The sequence below is a fragment of the Meleagris gallopavo genome, chromosome 1, assembly GCF_000146605.3.
Source record: "Meleagris gallopavo isolate NT-WF06-2002-E0010 breed Aviagen turkey brand Nicholas breeding stock chromosome 1, Turkey_5.1, whole genome shotgun sequence".
Lineage (NCBI taxonomy): Eukaryota > Metazoa > Chordata > Aves > Galliformes > Phasianidae > Meleagris > Meleagris gallopavo.
Genome location: NC_015011.2, coordinates 41,953,171 through 41,969,586, shown reverse-complemented (window position 1 = coordinate 41,969,586; position 16,416 = coordinate 41,953,171).

Sequence of the window (16,416 nt, the reverse complement as noted above, 5' to 3'; positions counted from 1 at the left end):
ACAGTAAAGGATATGTCATGCTAGTGATACTTCTAGATGATGATTTCCAAAAATGCTGGAAAGGCATTGTTTTACTGAAACATTTCAACATGATAAAAGAGAACCATTCTTAATTTTGGGTGAATTTTGACGTACTGATTTCATTCTGATTATTATGTTCTGTTTAGTAAAAGCAAAACTAAAAGATGCAATACATTGCAGATCTGGTGAATGCATGAGCCTGAAGAAAAGCTGAAATTGTAGCAATATTGTAAACCAGGGGTATAGGTGCACATGCAAACAATTGGAAAGCATGACATGGGTTTCAAGTCACATTGCTCCTGTTAACAACCTCCACGCAGGTCACTCTAGTGCAGATCTGGCTATCCACAGCAGCGTGGCAATGTTATTACAAGAAGTTACAGCCCTCAGGGTGGTAAATTGGAGGGGAGAAAAAGGACAGTCTTCACAATTACTTCAGTCACCAATGACAAATTCATTGGTCGTAAAAAGACTACTACATCTTGCATGCTGCAGCTAGGTCAGATTGCCTTGGTGCGTGAAGTGCCCCTGAGGGCCCACAGTGTCTAAGAAGTCAGCAAGAAAGAGCATAGACACCTATAAATAACTGTCAGAATGAAACTTCAGAGGTATCACATTGCAAATTGACATGTACAGGTATAGTAAAAAGAAAATCCTGGCCTTTTGCAGATCCAACCCGCAGTGGTATAAATATATAGTGGTACGTGTATGCTATATTTACTGCATATAAATGCAATTCATGTACATGTAGAAAAAACTTACACTACTTAGATATTGACATAATAGGCTCCTTTTCAGTGGTAATCTGAGGGCTAAATTGTGTCTTGTAGGCATAGGCCTTCAGTGGAGCAGCCATCCCAGAAGGGATCTCCACTTTCTGTTTAGTAGAGGGAGAGCACAAGCCCTGTATGGAAATAGTGCAGTACATTTACTGTTCTGTAGGAAGCCAAGAAAAGCGGGCTGAGGCCTCATCCTGCTGCTCTCTATTCTCCTCTACCCCTTTTGAGGTAATAGATAGAGAACAATTCCTGTTCCACATTTAGCTCAGAGCCTGCACTTCTGCCTATCCTTCATGCAGACTTGGCAAAATGATAAAAGCATATAGGACCCCATGTTCTTTTCTAGTTACTAGAAAGTCTCAGTCCACAAAGTAATTTCATTTTGCCTATCTACAGTGCTTACATAAAGAGCTAGCAGAATATATCAGGAGTGCCTTACTGTGTACTTACATTTGAACAAATGAGATCGAGATATTTGCATTTGTAAAAGCAAACGGTCTGGATGATTCTTAGTTCTCTGAAAAAATCGTTCTAGGATCGCTGATTTGGGATCATGGCAGAGCATGACACCAAATCCAGATTTTCTGTAATAGTTGAGGAATACAATTGGTAACACTCCTCTCTCCATTGTCTGATTCTAGAAAAATGCAACTTGCTTTTCAAGTCTACCCTAAAAATCTATACCTGGGCACAGAGAGCAAAGTAGTACTCAATCTAAAATGTCCTGCCTTTGCTTTTTTTTTTTCCCCCCCTCTTTCTTTCAACAAATTGACAGAAAACGAATGTAAGTCTCATAAGAACTCTTTAGGCTTTCAGATATAAAGTGAGTCGCTTCGGTTACCCTCAGGGTGTCAACACAGATATAGAACAAAGTCCTTCAGCAGTCTATCAGTTAGTTGTGGAAATTGTTTTTTTTCTATTAATGTGAAGTTTTGGCAGTAAAATACCAACTGTGTCTTCCCCTAAAGTGGTACTGGCAAAAATATCTACTGACCTTTTCTCAGAGTGTCCCTAATTATGCAAGTTAATACTTCTTGTATGCAGAACTTCCAGTAAGGGAACAAGGGAAATATTACCTCCTATACAATGATAATAAAGTGCTTGTTTCAGATGTAAGAACATTGTTACAGTTAAACTTCCAATTGTTATTTAATATATAAACTGAGGTCCTGGAAAGTAGAAGTTTGAATAGCAATTGTTTTAATTCAATTAAAAAAAAAAAAAAAACATTAAGGAGTATTAAAGGTTTTTTTTGCCATAAATTAAGATCCACTAGCTGAGGATCCAGCTTGAATGAAACTTGAAATCACAATGGGGTTTGCTTGGTTTTTATATAGATTTTATATGGACATCTACTACAACCATGGCTCTGTGAGAGGTTTCAATCCTTCTGCCTAAAGCAAACATGGGCCACATACATAACTGCTGAAATTCTGCCTTCAGTCACTACTGCATGCATATCCATTTCACAAATTTATTGCAATATGCTACAAAAGCAGCAGCCTTCCTAAGGAGGGAAAATAACCAAAAGTCCCACAGAGAGCCGAGAAGAAGAAAATGAAGAGATCAGATTTAAGGCACAGATATCTCTAAAAGTTTACGGAGCTCTGTAAGAGAACTGCAGTTTCATATTTACTGAGTTTTAAATCCATTTCTAAAGTGAAAAAAGATTAGAATGTTCCAATGGCTTAATTAACTTAAGAGCAATGCAGTTAATTTTATATGCTCAAAGCAAATCTCTTATTAAAGTATTAAAATGCTTCTGCTCTCTAAAGTTTCTGATAAAAAAAACTTTCTAAACTACCTACATTTTTTCTAATAAAATAAGTAGAAAACACACTAATAAATGACCTGAATTTTACACTGGGAAAGTGATGATTCTGAGGCTCTTTTCATTTCAGATTATATTCCAATCTCAGCCCTGTTTATCTTCCAAACATAATCACAAGAAGTTATCAAGGCCTTGCAATCTGTGACCTCACACGGGGAAAGTCCCACATAAACAAGGATTGTGATAATATTTAGGCTGTGATCTTGGCACAGCATTAAATAGAAAAAAGGGTGTGGGGGAGAAGCCCCAGTCAAAATGATTGGTGCTGTGATGCTGTTTCCTGCTTTGTTGTTCTAAACAGACAGTGGCAATCTACAAACGAGAAATTCACCATTCCTCTGGGATCCCGTTTCCAAAACACATTACCCCATTTCTTGGAACCAGTGATGCTTTCTGTCTGCATTGACTCAAGCTTCCACACAGGCAGTGACTCTTAAAAAACAGACTCTACGTCATCCATAAGAAAAACTTGATTCCCTGTTATCAGTCATAGTGTCATAGCTTGAATCTTTCTGTTAGCCTGGAACTGGAAATTTGCAGGTCTCGAGGTACAGAAATGAAGATCAAGGAAGTGAACTGAAGAAAGTGAATGAACTGAGAGAGGAAGGGAAGGTGACATTTCAAGAGAAGAGAAGCTTTTGAAGTTAAGAGGTAATGTTCCTTTCTCTTTTGGGAATATTATGAAAGCTCTCTGTTAGGGAACATAAAATGTGGGAAACCTCTGCATTTATTGTTGTTAGAAGCTTCTGAAATACAGGACTGCTTTTTGTTTGTTCCTGTGAAATGCACCAGAAGAGAGTGCAGATTTTCTGCCCTGGTAAGTAAAGATTGTGCAATAGTTTTCCATGGTTAAATATGAGTTGTTTTTTCAGGGGAGAAGGGAAGTTTTTCCCCTTCAGCTTGAAAAAAAAGTGTTGTACTTTCTGGAAAGGTTGTTCAGGAAGTGCAAAATATAATACTTGTTCCCTCAGTAAACCTCCTCAGGTGGACCTTTATCAGCTGCAGTTCCCACACTGTGCTACTCACGTGTGCCCACTATCTGATGGCTTAACCAATGAGGCCAGCCCCATTTTGGGATCTGCCTCCCCTGAAATCAGTTTCTCCCAGTAAATTAGACTGGCAGCTGAGATAAGCTAGAGCAGATCTAAGAGGCCAGCCACAGTGTTCCTTTCTGAAATTTGCTTTCTGCTGTTATCAGACAGAGTCACAGTGTCTTGAACTCCAGCATCAAGGCACATGCAGTTTCCCTGGCTGGGGAGAACACCCACAGTGACTGTGCTTTTCTTCTGAGGGATGGGTTAGGAGTTATCTTCAGATACAGCTTTTGTCAAGCTGTCCTTTTATATCTCTAAACCATCCATATCCAAAAATTACAAGGAGCGTGTACTAAAAAAAAAGAAGAAGAAAAGAAAAAGAAACATTAGTTGTGTGCAACCTGGGGATAGGAGATAGAAAATTCTGAATGCTTGTTTTTGGTCTAGTGAACGGAAAAGCAAAATGCTGAATAGAAAACATTCTGGGCTATTTCGATGTGCCCTGTCTTCAACAGTAATATCTGCCTTGGTTCTACACTGCAAGTATTCCAACTCTGTTTTTGTTTGAGGGACCCTCTGGTTTATGTAGGTCAGCTTCTCCATTGATTATCTTTCTGTGAATTTCTCAGGAGATGATGGCTGATGTGAGTTTTTCCCTTTACTTTATATCTATGAGCATGATGTTCTACAGATTCACAATCTGAAAGATGCAGTGATTTACAAATAAACCAACCAAAGTGAGAGTAAAAAAAAAACAAAAAAACAAAAACAAAACAAAACAAAAACCTGAGTCTCAAATATAAAAGCAAGAGAAAAAGCTGGCTTGTCTTTGTTTTAGCAGCACTCTGACTGCCCTAATAAAATGAAAAGAAATAGTACTCTCAGGAGGATAAAGACGCTTTTATGAGACTTCAGGAGAATTAATTGTATCAATTTAGCAATGCTGAATGCCTAATAATGGTAAGCAGCTGAGAGTGACTCAGCATTGCATCAAGTGTGCCCATTCTCTCAGGAAGTGTTTCAATTCAACATGAGAACCAGACTGTAACTTTTTTGTGATTGACAATGACTAAGACACATGTAAGATGCTGAAGCATTGAGTCATTCTTGTTTTTCTCAAAGTGATAGCAGAAGAAATAATTGAGTGAAATACCCTAGTTAGAGTCTCAAAATGAGCCCAATCGTGCTTAAGACTTCAGGTGGTTTTCTAATATGTTATGCCCCTTTTGATACCCTTTTTTATTTTCAAAAGGCAATTACTTGTTGCTGGCATCCATCTCTGGAACTCATCTCACAGACCTGCAAGCTGTTGCTGGCTCCGGTACCACGAGGCAAGTTTTGTCTGGCTTGCTGTTGCTGTGCACAAGGTGACCACACTTTCATGATTCTTCAGGATTTTTATTTGTTCTGATAGCCAGTATAACTCCTTCAAAAAAGAAAGCTGAATTTTTGACCACTCTGAAGTCTCTGCTGTAACCAGATGCTGCGCTCTTCTGTTTACTAGGAATTTCTCTTGTCTATCACTGAAAGAGTCAAGAAAAGGAATGAAAAAGAAAAAATACCCTGTTGGTCCATGACATCAGAGGTGGATGTTGGTGGTATGGCAGTAGAGGCTGAACCTTCCACTAATATTCTGATACATTTTTTTGCCATGTGGCAGATGGCAGCAGAGAAGCAGTCTGACAAACGCATCTGACATGAAAGTGCCTATGAAGCAAAGATGTGTCATTAAACTCTTCCATGCAGAAAAAAATTGCATCCATTGACATTCATCAATGCTTGCTGGACATTTATGGAGACAAAACAGGGGATGTGAATACAGCGAAGTGGTGGATGGTGTGTTCCAGCATTAGCGACAGCAACAGCGGGTCAGTACATCCACTGATACAGACTTTTACAATCATGGTATGCAGGCTCTTGTACATTGATGGTGAAAATGCACAGTTAGTGGTGATGACAATGTTGAAAAATATTTTTTTGTGGCTGAGAATTTGTTCTACCAAATAGTTTTACTGTGTTATTTATATCTCTTGTCGCTTCCATGGAAATAAATAGAAGGCGTTACTTTCAGAGCAACGTACATACATACCCAGTCTTGTAGCCTTGTGAGATATGGCGCTGTATCATAAGGGAAAATTAAGCAGATTATTTCCTCAAGGATATTCTAATACTCATGAACAAGAATTGATTGGTTTAAAATGATAACACAAGTACTAACACCAGCACATTCAGGTAGGTTGTAATTTAAAAGACAGTGTGTCAACACAAAACCACCACAAAGAAGTTTAAAATGTTCATACTTATTTCTACTATCCATGTTGAGCCTTGCAACTCCTTCCTTCCAGACAGCTTTGATAAGCATTTACCACTTTAACCCCTAGGAATACGCATGCCCATCCCTCTATATGATATTCTTAAATAATATACGCACTCAGGCCTTAAATGCAGCCTCAGAGTCACCTTTCAAATGTGCATCTGTATTACCAGTGGTCACAGGTCCCTGGTTTAGGCCAGCCTACCCATGGGACAGATATGCACTGCAGTGAATTGAGGTTCAGGTGGCATCTCTTTCTTTGCTGCAAATTTCTCTGTATGACCAATGCAACAAAAATATTTAGGATATGTGGAATTTACCAGATTATTTCTAAATTTTCTCCCATATTCCTCCAGCCACTGAAATTTGTTTTTTACTGACCCTCCTCATTTCTAGAGAATTTACATACCGCAAAAGAACAGGCTCTAATTTTCTGTACCAATAATCTTTTGGATCCATAACAGACAAGCTAAATAAGTAAAGAAACAGTAGAAAGAGTATTGTAGGAAGGTTTTCCCTCTGCTTTTTTCTTCACATCTATTCTGAGTGCTGGATATTCCCATTTTTATTGTCTTTTCAATAGAGTTCAGACTTTCTGTCAGGAATACACCGACTGCTCTCACCTCCTGAAATTTTAGGACTGCCAGGGCACTAAGCTAGTTAGAGGGAAACATAGGTTCCTGGTGTCCTAAAATAATCCAGTGAAGAAAAACAAAAAGGATGGCAGAAGGCCAATAATGACTCTGTAATGTAACTCTGTCAGGTTTTTTATGCATGTGTGGCTGCTCTGTCTCATACATGGAGAAATTGTCACCTGCTGTCAGCACTGGCTGATCTCCAGTTGGTGTTTCCAACTGTGCTTCCAGCTGTGTGCTCCTTCTTCATGTGTTCCTTTGACAGGCTGAGGGAGCTGGGCTTGTTCAGCCTGGAGAAAAAAAAGCCTTTCACTATCTAAAGGGAGCCTATAAACAGGAGGGGAGACAACTCTTTGAAAGGGTAGATCACAGCAGGACAAGGAGAAATGGTTTTTAGTTGAAGGAGGGAAGATTAAGATTGGATTTCAGGGGGAAGTTCTTTACTGTGAGAGTGGTGAGGTGCTGGAACAGGCTGCCCAGAGAGGTTGTGGATTCCCTGTCCCTGGAGGTGTTCAAGGCCAGGTTGGATGGGGCCCTGGGCAGCCTGGTCTAGTATTAAATGTGAAGTTGGTGGCCCTGCATGTGGTGTGAGGGAAGTTGGAGATTCGTGATCCTTGAGATCTCTTCCAACCCAGGCCATTCTGTGATTCTGTGATTCCTTTCTGGAGAGGTAAACCAAACAAAAATTGATATCCTATTCTTATTGTTATTATTCTTATTGTCTTAACACCTCCACACATGTTGAATCCAAAAAGTCACCCTTATGGGTCCCTTCCAACTCAGGATATTCTATCTCTTGAAACACAAGCCAGCGTCTAACAATGAAGATGCTCCACTACTGCTGTGTGTAATCTCATTGGCAAAGAGTTCTGATCCTCTCCCATGACAAATTGTTAGTCAGATCACTGATAATCATTCCTGAGCTGTGCTGAACCACATGAGTCATACCTCTGTCAGCACAGCTACCCTCCTAGCTGTTTGTTTCCTGTTCTCAATGCTGAGACAGGCCATATTACAGATGATTTTCACATCTCCCGCCTGCACACCTTTCTTTTCACGCTAAGCTGTGAGTGCCCAATTTGGTGTTTCACAGGTGCAGATCCTAGCTGAGACTTAAAGATGGCTGCAGTAGGACACTGTATATGTAGCCATCAAACATAGGCAACAGCCTCTGTAACCAGATCTCCAGTTCTTCTATCATATAGCTGGTTTCATACAAATTTGTCATCTTCAAATCTTTGATGATCTTTGCCAGTCAATTTCTTCAGTTTTACAAACTGCTGTAAGCAGATGGGGTGGACTCATCCCATGAGTCACTCCAGCACTTTAGTGTGCACAGATCCCAGATTCTGTTCAAGCAAAATTTCCCCCATCATTCATGATTATCAGAAAATATAGAGTGGCATTTTTTTTCCACTCTTTACCCCTCCGTGCTAACATTTGCTGTAAATAAAATTCACTTTATGTCCTGAAGCTAACTGCATTGCAAGTTTCTAGTCCTCAGTGTCTTCAGATGCAGAGCTCTTTGCAGGAGTCCAAGATACAGAGTGTGTCTTGAATGCATCAAAAACTTCCTATTTCCTTGCCAATGGATCTTCAAGTAATCTGATATTTCTAAGGATTTTTTTTTCTGATTTTTGGTCATCAACATTAGCAAAAAGTTGAGTCTCTTCCAACCTGTTAGCCACCATTATTATTAACCATTAATAATTCTTTCTTGAAGTGTAAAATCACAAATAAAGGAGTCACTCTGAGACTGGACAATAATAGTTCATGTATTTGAAGGAACACAAATTTCTGCATCTCCTTTTCATCCTACGTAAAGGTGTTTCGGCCCAGCCTGATCTTTTTCCCTATTATCTGTAGAATATCCAGAGTTGGAAGGGAACCATAAGGATCATCAAAGTTTTCAAATTTCTCCATTCAACTGCTTGTCAGTTCTTTCCTGGTTTCCTAAGGTAGTAACCTCTCCTAAATTTGCTTCTTCTAGATTTGATACAACAGGATCTGATAAAATTGAGATATATTTTAGGCTCATCAATAAACACTCAAAAGTCCTCTTCCTGCACAGAGAGGGCTGTACAGTGATTCTGCCTTGTACTAATGTCTTGCACCAGGAGGTGCCAGTCTGTTATGATCCCAGTAAGAAAGGCACTCAGACTGCCTAAGGTGTCACATAAAATACGTGTTACAGCTAACACTGTAAGGAGAGAATAGTATAAATGATCTGACATCTGTTTAGATGGTGGGAACTCCAGATGGTGCAGCATGAAACAGGCTCCAGTCCATCCACAGTAATGCAGTGCAAACTCTGCCTATAGGAGAGATTCCACCCTTTCAGTCATACGATCTATTGCAGGCTTTTCTTAGAAGAAAATGAGCCATATTCATCATTTTTACTGTCAGACAGAAACAGTGCTCTCATGAGAGCTTCTTGCAGCGCTGTCAGATAAAGACAAGGCCATGCAGGAGGTGTAAGCCCTGGCAGTGCGTGGAAGCTGCCTGCAGCTCCTCCATTACAAACAGCCACCTGGGTTTGCCCTGCAGCCACCAGGTTAGTGCAGCACAACACTGGTCTGAGAGCCACACTGTGTGAGCGGCATGCACGGGGCTGTGCCTGCTCAGGGTAACTGTACTGTGGAGCCTTCAGCCCTTGATTTACAATGGCCTCCAGGTCAGGATCAGTGCAGCTACCTCTTGCCCTACCTTTCATTTCAGGATTTCAGAAGGTCAAGTTCCTTTTTGCATGAAGACATATAACCGGCTGTATAAATGTGCAGCGGAGACAAAAGGCACTCTGGAGATACACAGATAAAAAGCTATCCGAAAAGTCTGTTAGGTGATGCTGCTTCTTTCTTCCCATGTGCTCAACTGCAAATATTTGGAGTATCCATATGTCCCAGTTTCTGCTGCTTGATCACTAGATTTGTTTTCAGGGAAAAAATAAATAAATAAAATTTATTTCGCATTCTGAAACTGTGAAATATTGGCAAAAATAAAAATAAATGAAATATCTCATTAAACCTCTGGAAATAACAAGTTCTAAAGACATAACTTTCTTCTCTCTGCATCAGAGACAGTGATACAATGTAGGATTTCACAATTAGATACATTTACTATCAGAAATATCCCACTTCACAAAGGTGCTGCTCTTCATAGGCTCCCAGTTAATTACAGCGTGTAAGTGATTTGCTAGGGAACTAGAGAAAATATCTGCTGGTTGTGGGTGCAAGCGTAAGGCAAAGTCATTAACATGGTCCTCCACCCCAAATATGATGTTGCGAATGGCAGCTGAAGGGTTTGTGTGACACACGGACCACGGTGAGTCAGTAAAGGTTAAGTCAGAGAAGTCAGGGCAGAAAGCACACGGCTGACTCTGGTCACGTGGAGCTGAAAGAGAAGAGAGAAACACGTTTGAGGAACAAATCATGTCACTCCAACTATGACACAACACTCATACCCAGTGGGAAACCCATGTATACAAGTGAGAAAATGTACGAAAAGAGTTTAATATGAGCCATTACCGAAGTCGAGTCAGCAGCAGCAGGAGGCACTGCACAGAGCAGGGTGAGATCAGTCACATTGCTGAGCAGCATCTGCAGTGCTGGGTTGGAACCAGCACACCAACATTTAGGAAATGGCACCAACAGAGCCTGGCAAAAAGCACTGAAATGTCTCACACAGCCTCTTCTGTGCTCACTAAAGGCTGTAAAGCATCATAGATTGTTATCTGCCCTGTTTTCTGTAAGAACAAATAAAAAACAAGCATTCACATTCCAAGAAGCACCGTGCAAAAGAATGAGCAGTTAAACAAAATGCCATTCTCTGCTCCCTGATGGATTTGTCAGTGCAGGTGATGCTGGCAACCTAAAGAAAATACCTGTCTGAGTAACATCCCTGTGGCCTATGGAGAAGCATTGCAAGGAGTTTAGTCAGGGCACATAAAAGCATTAGCCATGGGCTGACAGAAAGACACTGATAGGAATCAAGTGAGAAATGATACCTAGGGTCTTTCCAGAGGCAACTTAACAACCAAAAATGGTGAGAAGAATGAGAAACAACTAAAATATAGTAATGCCTTTTGGATTAGATATATGATTAACTCACCTTTCTGTTCTCTCTTCCTATCTTTTTCAGAGACATCCCAAGTTACTGCACATCACGCTTTTTTTCTTCACCCACATCTCCTGTTTTCTCATATTGACCTCACACCTTTTATTCTTCCTGGCAGATATACTTTTTGTCCTGACTCGGTTTATGTATACAAATGAAGTTGTAAAGTACAGAGGTCAGAGCTGCTCTGATGAAAGACTGCTGGTGCCTCTCCCTGTGCATGCCCCCACATAAAACAGGTGGATTTAGTCTGACTCTAATCCTTTTCTCATCAGACCATGACTAAAGCATAGAACTGAATTATTATTTTTTTTTTACTTAAAAACAATGTGATTTTCCCATCCTCCTCAAATTCAAAGTAAATAAAAATGAAATAAAAAAGAAATCAGAGCCATTCTTGTTCAAACTTTCCAAATAAAATTACATTTGGATGGAAACCATTTCTGAATGTTATTAGGCATTAAGAGCAGGATATTAGAATATAAACATGATGAACCACAGCACTGTGACCGTAATAAGTTCTTCTGGCACCCAGAGTAAGATGGCACCAACCTTTCACATATCTAAATGCCTGTGCAAATATAGATGAATTTCTGTGTCTCAACCTGCTCTGCCCAGAGTTCTGAGAGATCAGCAGGAATCTATCATTTGCTGTGTTAGAGTATATAGGCAAGTGCCACAGCAATTTGACCATCAGGCACATTCAGGATGACACATCCCATCTAATTGCCCACATTCATCTGTGGCCAAGGGCTTCCCCAGAGATGGGCTGGGCTCAGCAGGGCAATTATCTGGCAGAATGACTCTGCCCCCACAACCTGGCAGCAGCCTCTTCTTCCTTCCCTTATCCCCTCCTTTCCGCAGGCCCAGGAACAAGAAATATCTTCCTGTGGTGCTAGGATAGCTGGCAAGACAAAGATGGCTGCAGGGGAGAAGAGAGAGACTGGCAATACATAGCTGTGCGTGCACATCTGCTCTCTGCTCAGGGTTACTGCTGGCAAGCAGCAGCCTGCGGAGATCAGAGGGCACTGCAAGATTCATCTTGTTTTTTGCCATTTTGTGCTGCTCTTTCCCTTGTCCCTGCAAACCAAAACTGAACTGCAGACTCCTCTGTGGTGAGGCAAGGATGCTGGATAACAGAGGGCAGCAACAATTGTACAGAAATACTTGAAAAGATGTGCATTGAAGTAGACCATGATGAGCTCTGAAACAGGGGTGGTTTGGGTAAGCTGAGAGTACTTGCAAATATACATGCTTGTATGTTTTTTATTAACAGTGGTGTCATCAGATACGTATTCATTTTTACACGAGGGAGAAGCTCTTGAAGGAACTTTTCCAGTTCATATCCTATCTTCTGTCTTCTCAAACAAAATGAAATTTTCACATGGATGCCTCCTTGTTCCCCAGCCCACCCCCTCCTTTTTTTTCCCCAATGTAGAATGAATCAATAATGGCATTCAGTTCCATACAAACACCTTCAAGAGGCTTACCGAAGAGTATATTCAGTTCTTGTGTGCTTCGGATCCCAAGATAATTTTGGCCTGACTCACTCTTGTTCTGAGAACAAACCAGAAAGTTAAATTTCTTATGCATTTCCTTTCTTCTTGTGCGAGTAACTCTTAAAGGCTTTAATAGCAAGTGGTTATGGATCATTTCTCCCTGAATAACTTGTTTTCTTTACCCTCGATAAACCTGCATTTTTGTCAGTGCACCCGCTTACCGTGCCTCCTGTTGTAGTGAGTCACCGTGAAGCCTTGGCAGCCCCGCCACAGCCTGGCACACCGAGCAGTGTCACGCAGGAGAGCTGGAGAAGCTCAGCTCATGTGTGGCAGTCCCTACGCCCACATGGAAAATGTGCTTACCTGTTGTTTTCAGTGCCTTAAAGGCAGGGGCTTGTATGGAATGGGGGAAGCAAAAGAAACCTTCAGAAAAATAAGAGAGAGACTTATTCCTAATGTTCTTAACGATAATTTTAAACGCCCCCAAAATACAACTAAAATACTATAGAAATTTCAGACTTTCCCTATCCGTGATAGGAACAGCAGCCAAAATTTTAAATAGGACTTTCTATTCAATTTTTCTGAATGTACAGCTTCTTTTCACATGGCATGTGAAGTAGGGATTTCAATCAAGGAAATTCTATTCAAGAAAGACCCTCTTTGTTCAAAAAAAAAAAAAAAAGTAAGGCCAATTGGCTTTCTTGCCATCTAATGCCCCATTTTCATTGCTTTCTGTGGAGGTCTTCTACAAATTGCGAAGTCTTGTAACAAAGTTTATCTTCTGAAAATCACAACCGCTGGGTAAGCCAGAGGTTTATTTATTAAAAAATTACTATTCAGAAGAACGAGGACTTAATAGGCCTATATATTTCCCCCGAGTCATTACTGATTAGGCTTAGGATGGCTGATACTCCCAGAGTACTTTTTCAGTGATTATTTTTTGAGTCATTTTACTGTAAAAGTGTGCCAGTAATAGTATTAAAAGATAAGATGTTGTTAGGGCACATATTAAAAGAGAATTTTCTGCTACTTCTGTAAAGAAGGTGGCTGACATTTTACATGCAGTTCTAAGTATAGTAGAAGGCAGCATCAAGAATTTCTGGCTGTACTTTGTCTGACTGTCCTCCACAGATAAGGAGACTCTTAATTCTTAGTAGGTCCGGATGGAGCAGCTGCTGGAGCTTAGAGTGCTGCAGATAAAGGGAGAATTGCTGGTGGATGAAACAAGGAGTCAAGGTGAAACTGAATCTCTTTCTCCTTGCCATCCTAGGCATTTGTGATCCAGCTGGCCGCAGCTCCTAGTTTGAAAGTTCTTGTCTGCCTTTTTTTCCTCCCCTCCTTATCTCTTTAATAAAGGGCTCTCTGAAAGCTCTGAGAGACACAGAGAGGCTCCGTTTCAGAAATGGGGGTGGAATCTCCAGGGTTTCTTTTTCATGTGAGTATGACAGATGGAAAATGTTTCCGAGGGAAGTCTGCACAAGTGGCGGCCAAGAACTCCATGTGTAAATGCACTTGGCAAACTCAAGAGAAAAAAACATCTCTGCCTCCTGCTTGAGAACTGCCTTATTCCATGGCTCTCTCAGCACATGACACATCCCTTTATTTTGATGATGTCTGATGGCAAGCCTGGGTCTGGCAACTCAATCAGTGCAGGGTACACCTGAGCCCCAGGGGAGGCTCACTGCAGACTGCACCTGCTGCCAGACCTGATTCCACACTTCTACCAGCCCAGAAGATGCACTGAAATTTAATAAAGACATAATTTCTTATTTCATTATTCGGTATTTACACCATAGTAGTGGGATCAGAACCTGAATATACATATTTTGGCCAAACATATTGTCCAAACAGTTCAAAACATTTGCTGGATGTTCAAGTGCCTCAAGTTTCCTTCTTAATCAAAACATTTAACCAAAGGCAGGGCTTTCGTGATGAATTTGAAGGTCTCGATAAGCACAAAATTGCATTCACCATCAGTCAAGCTTCAGCCAAGAGAAATCATTTGTTTTGCTGAAAACAACCTCATTAATTAGTGTTACAAAGCAAATGCACCATGCTATGAGTCTTGTGTGATTTTTGTTGTCTGAATTTAAGTATGAGGCCATTTTTTTTCTAGGATTTCAGTCATTAGTGTCTTCCTTCTCATCTCATAGTTACCACTTTAATGGTCAAGCCATTCTTCTTCATTCTTCCCAGATGTTGAATGATTAAAGGAATCCTCTCCTGTTTGTTCTTGTCTCAAGGATGAAGATAATGAGATCAGATAGATTCTGTCTCAAACTTCAGACTCTGCAACTGATATCAAATGTAGGGGTTTCATATCTTCTGTCCCTTTCTCCTTCAGTTTTACCGAAGAAATATATATATTGATCCCAAATCCACACTTTGAGGTAGCACAGATGCAGACTATATGTAGACCAAATCAGTTATTACTGATTACTGAATTACACAAAAAGTATTTTTTCTCTGTGCACAATGGCTATTTTGCCTCTGGGCCACAGGTCAGAAGTCCAGATTTTAATGTTTTCTCTGGGTTAGGTGTATAAAAGTGGTAACAGTTAGACCTCTTTGATGTTTGCTCTCTTGTGACTCTTCCACTCTAAATAATTGTGTTGGCACCTAGCAAATCCAAGAGGACACAATGAAGAAGTTGGATAGGGCAGGAGAAATTAGCATCCTACATCCAATTTCCCATAATATCTCCAAGGCTAAGCCAAGGAGCAATTTCCAAAAATCTACCATAACTTATAGAAATTGAAAGCCATCTTGAAATGAGATGTCCATTTTTGTAATAAAATAGATCAGAAGCATTTCTATGGAAAAAATATATATATATATACATATATTTCCCTTTTAATGTTTCTTCAAGAGAATATAGTATGCTTAAGTTTGCAATATTTCTTGAAAACCAGGTTTGTTAGCTTGCTTTACTAAGAAATCCTGATGATGATGCATTTATTTCCTACTCTTATATTACATAGGAACTTAATGGTCATTGTGAATAAAATCAAGATATGCAATCTAATTCTACAAAATAAGTGCATATACTGAAAATGCAAAAAAAATGAGTTGCTGGAAGTAAAAATTATACAGGATAGCCAATGCTAATTATCAGTATAATAGTTCCTTATCCAACCTTGGATACCACTGGCAGACCATGTACTCTAGCAGAGAGACTCTTTTGTAATGTGAAATCACATCAGAGATGTGTTTTTAATTACCAGGAGACAAAAGGACCTCAGTTTTTACATCTTGTCTGAAATACAGCACACATAATTATGCTGAGATAATTATTCATTATGGACTCAGCAATCTGACACCTACTGGTTCACCCACATCATTTTATTGTAGTGCCCACATTTTCCTTTGAGGTGCCAATCTACAGGCTTGATTTCAACTTCATTAAGGCAATGAGAATGTTTAAGATAACTTTAATGTGGGATACAGGAGGACTTGCATTTTAATCAAGCTCAGCATTTAGTCAGAAACATTTCCCAAAATAAGAAACTGTAGGAATTATTTATTACCTCACTAGAAATGCCATATCCATGTCTTTTTCCATGGTACACAGTAAAAAACATGGCACTAATCTACAAGAAGACCCACAGGTTGTGATCCTTATGAAGCTGTACTTTGTTTTGTGTAACCGATCTGCTTGTCTACATCCACTGTCCTGTTTCTTTTGAAAGATGTGTCAGGACCAAAGCCTCAGGGGACATGGCTGCAGATCTGGTAATGACCTCTGGAATGACCACTGGTGCATAACGGAATGAAAACTGTGACTGGCAGGAAATTAGAGTTGTTTTTATTAGCACTTTATTTACCCCAATCCACCACACAGTTCTTCCCATATGGAATTAATTACAAGCTCAAAAGTAATTGGGGGAAAGTGTTAGACCTTGTTTCTTTAATTCATATTTGGGAAACAACCAGACATCTCAAGAAAGTTATTTGTTATTGGTACTAAGTGTTAGTGGAGTTTTGCTCACATCACCAAAGCACCAGATGTGTGTAATTTTTAAGTGAACAGTCAATGAGAACATTACTAGTACACAAGCTTACCATCCTCCTCTTACAAGCATATTTGAGAAGTACCCTCAAAAAATGATACATCCATGGAAAACTTTCTCTGAGGTTTTGTAAGCAGATGAACTAGCAATCCTATTTTAAATTAGAATTAATACTGCTGA